We start from the raw sequence: 9,772 nt of genomic DNA, 5'->3' as shown, positions 1-9,772 counted from the left end.
ACCTAGGGAGGTAGTGGAATCTCCTTCCTTAGAGGTTTTTAAGGTCAGGCTTGACAAAGCCCTGGCTGGGATGATTTAGTTGGGCTTGGTCCTGCTTTGAGCAGGGGGTTGGACTAGATGACCTCCTGAGGTCCCTTCCAACCCTGAGATCCTAAGAACAACAGCAAGTGCATAATGACTATTGAGTGTGCTTTTGGCCATTTAAAGCCCTACAGGTGCTGCCTCTAGGGGAAGCTGGACCTGGCTGATTACAATATTCCTATGCTTATAGCTGTGTGCTGTATGCTCCATAATATTTGTGAAGGGAAGGGTGAAAGCTTCACTAATGGCTGGACCCACTGAGGCTCAGTGCCTGGAGGCTGAGTTTGAACAGCCAGAGACCAGGGCTATTAGAGGGGCACAGCATGGGGGCATAAGGCTCAGGGATGCCTTGAGGCAGCAATTTGAAGCTGAAAGCCACTAATATTTTTTGCTATCCTCGGGAGTGCAGTGCTTGTAATGCTAGGAGGCAACTGTGGTTGGTGCAGATGATGCACTATGAAGGTTTAAGAAAATTGCCTGTTGCTTTGCAGGGCTCTGTTTGCTTTCAATTAATAGATAAAGATTGATTTCAAACAAAACCCCATTCTTTTATTAAAAAAACAAAAGCTGGATGAGAGAGACAAACAACAAAACAAATCAGCACTGAGGAGGATAGGGAGAGGGTCCCAGGAGGAGGTGGGGTCCCAGGATGGTTAAACCTTCTCCTTTGGATTACAGTGCAGCGAGTACTGTATTTCACAAGGCTAAACTGCAGAGGGATGGATGTTGAGTGCAGTGGGTACTGGGAATCTTCAGGGCAGGTCTGTTACGGGGCAGGAGTGAAATGCTGCAGGTACAGACTGGAGCCAGGAGGTTGATAAGAGTGTGTTGGTGGTGTCTGGGGGGTGCATGGGAAAGAGTTTTGTGACAGGCTGGAGAGAATTAAGGGGGTACAGCAGTCCCACAGTCCCAGGCGGCACCCTGGGGATCCTGTCATAATGATGTAACTGAAGACTGCATAATGCATATGCACAAGGGGGGCATATTAAAAATGCACAGACAAACTTAAATGAGTTTGCAATCTCAATAATATTCTTTTAACATAGCATTTTACATGTGATATTATATGTGTATGTGTGTGTGTGTCTGTGCATGTATATACATATACATTATGAACTATGCAATGCTTCTGTCAGTTTTAGTAATGTAACCTGTTAATGATTGTGTCCAAATTTCCTTATTGAGAAGAGCCTATTGAAGAAAGTAATTAGATGCAAGTTCCATTAAGTAATATGCACAGCAAGATGCATTTGTTCTGTTAAGAGCAAGAATATGAAAAGCACTTAAACCTCTCTAAACATTGTAAGACGTTTCTTTTAATGCATTGCAAGAAAGCACAGCCCATGTCACATACAATTGGCACAAATGGATCTCAGTTCACAAGTATATATAGGGGATCATAAGTCTACGCAGCTCATGGCAGCAAGTAGCCCAGCCTGTGTTGACAGACTTGGGCTAGCGGGGTTCACAACAGCACACAAAAAAATAGCTGTGTAGAAAGCTCTCTGAAGTTGTGGCTTGGTCTCTGGAGCCCATCCCAGTCCCTGAGCTTCAGAGCCTGAGCTCCAGCCTAAGGTGCAACCTCAAAGCACTATCTACACAGCTATTTTTAGAGCACTAGCATAAGCCCTGCTAGTCTGAGTCTGTCAACTCGGGCTGGGAACCCTATTGCCATGGGCTGTGTAGACATGCCTTTAATTACATTATCATTATGCAAGTATAGCTTGTCTGTACACCCTTATCTGTGTTACCTTTTATAAACAAGAAAATGCACAGCTTGACTTGCTCTGAGTTTTAAAAGCACTAGGCATGTACTAGGCAGTAGATCTCAGCTCACATGTACTCAGGCTTCCAGTTTTTAAGATTAGGGATTTTTAGTACTGCAAAGTTGGTTTTGTTGGTTTAATTCCATGATTTGAGAAGGCTCTGATGAAAATCTCTGACACCTAAGTGATATACATAGTGTACATTTGTAGAATTGATTGATACCTGAATGTTATGATGAAAAATGAGGCCTCTCGAATGATGAGGCTTTAAAATGTCTTCAGTGAGCCTTCGAAGCAAAAGTTGCCCTAGTTTGTTATTACTATTATACCTTAAATACAAATACAGATGTTTGAAATGGGAGGAGGCAACATTCCAGAGCAGATTAGCACATTTGGTGTGCAGAGCTTCATGATCTTGATTTATCACAAAGTCGGTGAACTCAAACTCTGTTAATGCTGTTATAAAACCAATTTAAAGAGAATTGGGCCCATTGAATATAAGCTTATAGTAAGAAAGCCATCACAGAGGCTACGACCTTATTAATGTTAATTTTAAAGAGAGATTCAACAAAAAAAGATTCTAGTCTATGTTATTCATGCTGAACCAAATGAGTTGGTAAGGCTGCCACTGTGGTTATGTGCTATGGGATTCATTTATTTATTTTAAAGACTGTGTTTAGATTTGTGTATAGAGGTGGTAGGAGGGGGTGATGCATGAGTCTAGGTGTATGGAGAGATGACAATGTGGTAGGAAAAACTGACATATTTTAAATTATATTTTTTCTAATCTTGTAGTTTTAATAAACTGTGGAGACAAAAAAAATAGTGCTCAAACAAACTAAGAAAAAACACAGCTACATAAACTATGATTAGCTATTAAATAGCGCAAGTTCTTCAGGGCATGGTCTTACCTTCTTTGAATTTTCACAGTGGTTTAGCACACTGTGTGCACCCCCCATAAACCAATAGTGTAACAATACTATTTAAATGATGCATTAGTCGCATGATTCCTAGATCCTCATTATACCAGCTGAAGACTAAATATATCACAGAATGGGAAATACCCTCTAGCTGTTGAAGACGAAGCACACGGTCAGGTTATGGAAGGGAAGCCTGTATTTTCGCGTCTCTAGCTTGCTTCTTGCTTGCATATATATACCTGCCCCTGGAAATTTCCACTACTTGCATCCGACGAAGTGGGTATTCACCCACGAAAGCTCATGCTCCAAAACGTCTGTTAGTCTATAAGGTGCCACAGGATTCTTTGCTGTATTTTCGCAGTTTGTGTTGTTCCTCTTTTGTGGATATAAAGAAAAGCAAACATATGCTTTCAATCTGAATGATTTATTTTAGATTAAGGGAAGTAACATACAAAATAAATATTGTAAAGACTCCATTAGAGAGTACAATGTGTGCTTCTCTGTAACATACTGCATCAACTCTGACTCACATAATGTGAGCTAGCTACTCCAGCAGACAATAACAAATGTCCAGTACAGAGAAAAGAGAAATGTAACTATTGTTACCTCATCCAGTATTTTGTAGTTATATATACTCCCAATAAAGATCATGTTGAAATCCTGACTCTTTTGAAGTCAATGGGAGTTTTGACATTGACTTCAACAGAGCCAGTATTTCATCCTGTTATCAATAGTCTTTATCATAATATTTTGATACTTATGGTTCTGGTTCTGGGTAGAAAAAAGATACCTTTCTTTCTTTCTTTCTTTCTTTCTTTCTTTCTTTCTTGAAATAATGCCATCTTCATAAGAATTTTTGGCCAAGGTTTTGGTCATTTGCTATTTTATCCTGACTGGGTCACCTGCTTCACTAGTGCTATAATGAAAGCCTTGCAAAAGCCTGATAAACTAAAAGATAATGGCATAATTACTACAAGTGACAGTCATCTAAACAGCAGATATGTTGTTATTTATACTGAAAATGAAAGATGAAAATAAAATGTCAAGTGTTAAGAGCTTTTAAAATCGGCCTACATTCGTGAAAGAAATACAATTGCATGCTAAGCTGTAGCAAAAGGTCTTCGAAGAAAAGAAAAAAAAAAGACTTCAGACAAGATATCAAAAGAAACACAATGGTTTTCATTTAAAAGGCATTCTGAATTAACAAGACACTCCAAAGGCCAAATCACATGAAACATCTAACACAATGCCAATGCTATACAAATAATAATGAGCCAAACTCTGAGGTCTTTAATAACACTGGTCAAATTATTTTCTGCAAACATTTTTTTTTCTCATTAAATTAGTGAACAGACTTCAATTTTGACTGTGTTCCTAATTCAAAATTATTTAATAAGAACTTGATCCAAAGCCTAAATACTCCTATGTACTTCAGTGGGCTTCAGATGAGCCTCAACTGTATTAGGTGAATCCATTTCAGCCTAATCTATGAATTGATTATATATTACTCATCGTGGATATTGTGGCGCATGGTCGCTTATTGATATTTTGCCATACTTGCTGCATCGTTGGTCACTTAAATTGTTTTTTTCCTGCTTCCTAATCGGATGACACACAAACCTGAAAAGAGGTTTTAAGGTGGCCACACAAAGATTTCCAGCTCAGACATTTGTGTGAAGATATATTTGCAATGCTTTTGCTTTCTTTACAGATGTTTCCTGAAAACAAAAATCTACCTGCACAACTGTTGCTGGAAAGTGAATGAAATGGTTTACAAATAACATCAGAGTAAATTCACAGGATGTACCCAGCTCTAGAGTTCTTACTCAATTTTCATTTATCTCTTATCCAGGCAAAGTTCTATTTTCCACAGGAGTTTTGTTTGAATAAAGACACAGTAAAAAATAGAATAATAATATCTAACTCATTTATTGTACTTTTTAGTCAGTATATCTCACAGCGTTTTATAATCTTTAATGTATGTAACCTTGCCACACCCTGATGAGGTGAGAAAGTGATATTACCCCCATTTTACAGATGGGGAACTGAGACACAGTGAGCTAAGTGACTTGCCCAGCGTCACACAGGAAGTCTGTGTTAGAGCAGGTAATTGAGTGTTGGTCTCCCAAATGTAAGCCTATTACCCCAACCATTGGAAAATACTTCCGGTCTTAGTAAGGTCCTCCATAACAATAATATCAATACTGTATATACAGCATGGAAAAGACATTTGTCAATGAATTTATCATAACAAAAATATAATGAATGTAAAATGAATAATTCATGGAACATTATACAATTAGTGGGCTAACTCCTGAAGTCTTTATTCAGTTTTTACTCAGTCCTCACGAATTTCCACAGATGTCAACTAGATTTAGTTCACATTAAGGTCTGAGCGAGAAACTCAGACTTTACCACAGAGTAAAGTGCCTCATAACATTTTTAGCTGCTGGAGTTTCTTGGGGTATGTGTACATTGCAATTAGACATTCATAGCTGGCCCGTGCCAGCTGACTCAGGCTCATGGGGAATGGGCTAAGGGCCTGTTTAACTGAGGTAAGATGTCTGGGCCCAGGTTCCAGGACCCTGTGTGGTGGGAGGATCCCAGAGTTTGGGCTGCAGCCCAAGTCTGAATGTCTACACCACACTTAAACATCTGTACAACCCAAGCCCCATGAGCATGTCAGCTGGCACAGGCCAGCTGCAGGCAACTAAGGGCATAGCTGCACTTGCAGATGTAGAGCGCTGTGAGTTAAACCCACCTTCAGAGAGTGCAGTAAGGAAAGTGCTGCAGTCTGTCCACACTGACAGCTGCTTGTGCACTGGTGTGGCCACATTTGCAGCACTTGCAGTGGCATTGGGAGCAGTGCATTATGGGCAGCTATCCCAGCATGCAAGTGACTGCAATGTGCTTTTCAAATGGGGGGAATCGAGTGGAGTGTGACAGGGAGCTGGGCCGGCTTTAGGCTGATTCCCCCGATTCCCCCGAATCAGGCCCCGCGCCTAAGAGGGCCCCACACTCTAAAGAAGAGCGCCTAACTTTTTAATTTTTACTCACCCGGCAACAGTCCGGGTCTTCGGCAGCATTTTGGCAGCGGATCCTTCAGTGCCACGGAAGACCCGGAGTGAGTGAAGGACCCACTGCTGAAATGCTGCCGAAGAACCAGACGACCGCCGGGTATTTGTATCGGGCCTCACAGTTCTTAAAGCCAGTCCTGACAGGGAGCGTGTTGTGTGTATGTGGGGGGAGAGAGCATGCCATGCATGTATGTGGGGGGAGAGAGTGTATGTTTGGGGGGCTGAGAGCATGCCAGCATGCTGTCTTGTAAGTTCAGACAGAAGCAGACCTCTCCCTCCCCCAACCTCTCTCTCTCTCACACACAGCATTCCCGGCTGCCAGAAATGGAGATTTCAAATGGCATATCCGCATTCCTACAGTGATTCAAAACAACTACAAGAGTGGCCACTTGACTTAAGGGGATTATGGGACATTTCTGGAGGCTGATCACAGCGCAGTAACTCAACACCTCATTCACACTGGCGCCGCAGTGCTTCAACGGGGCGCAGCAAATGTTATTCCTCTCGCCGAGGTGGAGTACCAGCAGCACTATAGCTGCGGAGTCAGAGCACTATATGTGCCTTGCCACTGTAATGGGGAGTGAGCTAGGGTGCCCAGGGCTCCTTTATTGCTCTGTAACTCGCAAGTGTAGCCAAGCCCTAAGTGAAATGTAGACATACACTTGGTGGATTAAATACTAGGTTTAAATCTACAGTCCCTGGAACCCTCTGTTCAAATCCCAGCCATGCTAAGGCATATGAATTGAGCACCATGAACTTTCCTGATGAGACTTTAATGCTCAGGAAGAACCAACTGGGTCTTCTTTGTGTCTTAAAGATCCTTTGGCACAATTATACTTTTTGTAAATGTAGGATATTTGTCCTAGTGTCTTTGAATAAAATATCCACCTTCCCCTCTGGTGTTCAGGGTACAGGGTTCCAGTTAATTGCCAATCCCTGCCCGCCTCCCCGAGGTCTCTGTACTTCAGTGATACCGCAGGTATACATGACACTTTAGGTTTTTGGATGAAAGACAGTGGAGAAACATAAAATGTTATTCAGCTCCAAAACATTTTAATATAGTGGGTGTTGGGCTGTGTCTCTGTGCTTGTGCATATATACATGCAACTGTCTGCCTCTCCCATATATGAATAATTATCTGGAAAAGCTATCCATTATGAAGATTTTTTTCTCCACTACTTTTTCTGACTATGTTTAATAGAATGAATATAAGTGTCTGAAGATGTGGTGTGGTGTAGCACAGTAGGATCTGAGAACTGTTTTATAATCCTAACTTTGCTCGAGTCACTGTGTGGCTTTGGATAAATCACTTAATCTCCCAGGGTCTCGGGTTGCCCATCTATACAATGGAGATCCATCTCGCAGTGGTGTTATGAAGATTAGCTCATGTCTTTAGAGTACTTTGAAAACAAAGTATTCCATAAGTATGGAAAAGCTTGCCAACTTTATCTGAGTGCCTCTTCCACTTTTGTGCCCAATGTAGCCTCTTGATTCAAGTGCCACTAATACTAGTCTTCCTGATCCAAAACCATATCTTTGAGTGACTTTCTAAATTGTTTTTTTTCCAACCTTTGCAGACCCCTCTGTTCAGAGCTCTGTCAGCATCAGAGCTTTCCATTTATATAGCATTTGAAAAGGGAAGTTAGTTTGCAATACAAAGACCTAAGCATAAGCGTGGGAGTGTATGATTTGGCAATTCTCCACAGTGCTAACATGTCAGCGAGCAGCAGAAATGTTTGCTGCAGATGCCTCAGCAAGTAAGGCCTGGGATCAAATCCAACTGAAAATCTATAGTATAATCACAGTAGGCTCAGTAAAATAGGGAGTTTTCCTTTGAAAGCACATTTGATTTTGGACTAATGTGGGATGCCTCAGCTGAACCCCACCCATCTGCCTCCGTGTGAACTTGTAAGAAGGGCTGTTTTCTCTTTTTCTTTTTGCATTTGAATCAACACCCTAATTTCCACAGAAATGTCACAGAGGGCAACTGCAGAAAGCCACCAAACAGATTACTTAATGAGAAGACAAATATATATATGGGTGGGTTTGGTGTTAGTGGTTTTCTCAGAGTAGGGGAAATGCCTCTTATATTCTTCCTAATTACCTGAGCATCTGAATAAATACCATTATGTTCAGTGGGACTGCCCATATGCACGCACAAAATATGCAGGCACAGCTGTTTGCGTTTGATGACTCCCTATCCTCACCGCAATTTAGGCATGCACATTGGGGAGGTAGGTGTGTGATTCACCAGTTTGACCATGGAAATGGTCTTCACCCACACACCTAGATTCACCCACTAATTCTTGGAAGGGTCAACCGAGTCTTGGTGAAAATGTGGACTATAGTGCATGTGTGTGCATAATATTTGTAAATTGGTAATACTGGAGATGGAAATCTGATAGAGAATTGCCATTGGGATAGAGTGTCTCACCTCTGGATGACTGATTCAAAACTGAGTCAGATCCAATAGTAATGAAATTTGTTACTATATCTAATGACTCTGCAGTGACCTTTTTGTGAAATTGTGGTATTGTCTCTCTGGTTTGCAGCAGACATCACCAAGTCAGACCTACAACGGAAATGCTATGTCTCAGTCTCAGCTATGAAGCACTAATCTCTTATCCCTATCCCTTTCAGCTAATGGTTGAAGCAACATTCATGAGGCAGTTTGGGAAAACTTAGATTGTTGGCAGCCTCTGCTGTACTTGTCTTTTGGATAAACAGAGGACTTCAGCCTGCCAACCCAGCCTCTTTCACCAGCACTCAGTTCAGTTCAAAAAAATAATAATGAGGTGCGGGTAAATGTTTGTAATGAAAATAACTTATAGTCAGTCTGTCTACATTGTAATGACCGTAACAGATCAATACAGCTTTAATTGTGTTGCTGAACTCCCCCATTGCCTCAGGACACTGGCATATATTTCATAAATGGAACACTGAGCTTGTTATATCTCGTCCTTCTTCAATTTTTCACATAACTTCTTTGAAAATATTACATCGAATTTGAGAGCATAAAGAACATGGACAGGAACCTATTATGTATTTTACAATGTAGTAGTGAAAACATAATGAAGTTTGCTAGGCCCCTATTCACCCAGGGCTCATTGCATGAGTTAGTCACTCTAGTAAAATAATAGGTGGGAAGGACGTATTTATGGAACAACTATAAGAACTCATTCACAAGCACTGGGGGAGGATAGACAGATTTTAAAACAAAAATGTGGTTCTGACTCTCATCAAACACACACACAATGGTGGAAGTTTTAAGTCGTTGCAGTTTTCACATTAGATATTTATTTCATGACCTTTTAAGGCAGCATGGTCCAGTGGTTAAGGCAGTAGGCAGTAATTCAGGTGAGCTGGGCTCTAGTCCCATCTCTGCTATTGACCCATTGTATCACCAGGGATAAATCACTTCACTTAGCCCCCTTTTCCTCCTCCTGTTCTTTGTCAATTAAGACTATGCCTACACTACCAATTATGTCAGTATAACTTATGTCACTCAGGCATGTGAATAAAACACACACACACACTTTTTTCTTTGTGTTATTAATTTTATTTTATTAGAGATAAACAGAATAGTAAATGGTAAGAAAGAGGCTGTCCAATATAAGGAAATTCAACAGAGCCAAAACACTGGGTTATAGTAAACACACATATCCAGGTTGAGAATTTATTTATGTCAACAGAAGCTGGGTTGTGAGCCCTCAGGGCATAGGAGTGCAAACCTCCTGAAACTCCCACTCCATCAAGAAACCTAGAACTAGACTTAGCAGTTAAGAAAGTGGGCAGGATGGGGCCACAGAATTCATGAGAGGCAAAGGATTGTGTGAAATGAGGCATTCAGGTGGCAAAAAAACACCACGCAGAGGGCAAAAGTAGGATTTAAAAGGCCAGATTTTCATCTGAGCCTTAACTCTGCCTC

This window comes from Mauremys mutica, chromosome 4 (assembly GCF_020497125.1).
Source record: "Mauremys mutica isolate MM-2020 ecotype Southern chromosome 4, ASM2049712v1, whole genome shotgun sequence".
In the NCBI taxonomy this organism is placed as follows: Eukaryota; Metazoa; Chordata; order Testudines; family Geoemydidae; genus Mauremys; species Mauremys mutica.
This window is presented reverse-complemented; position numbering follows the sequence as displayed.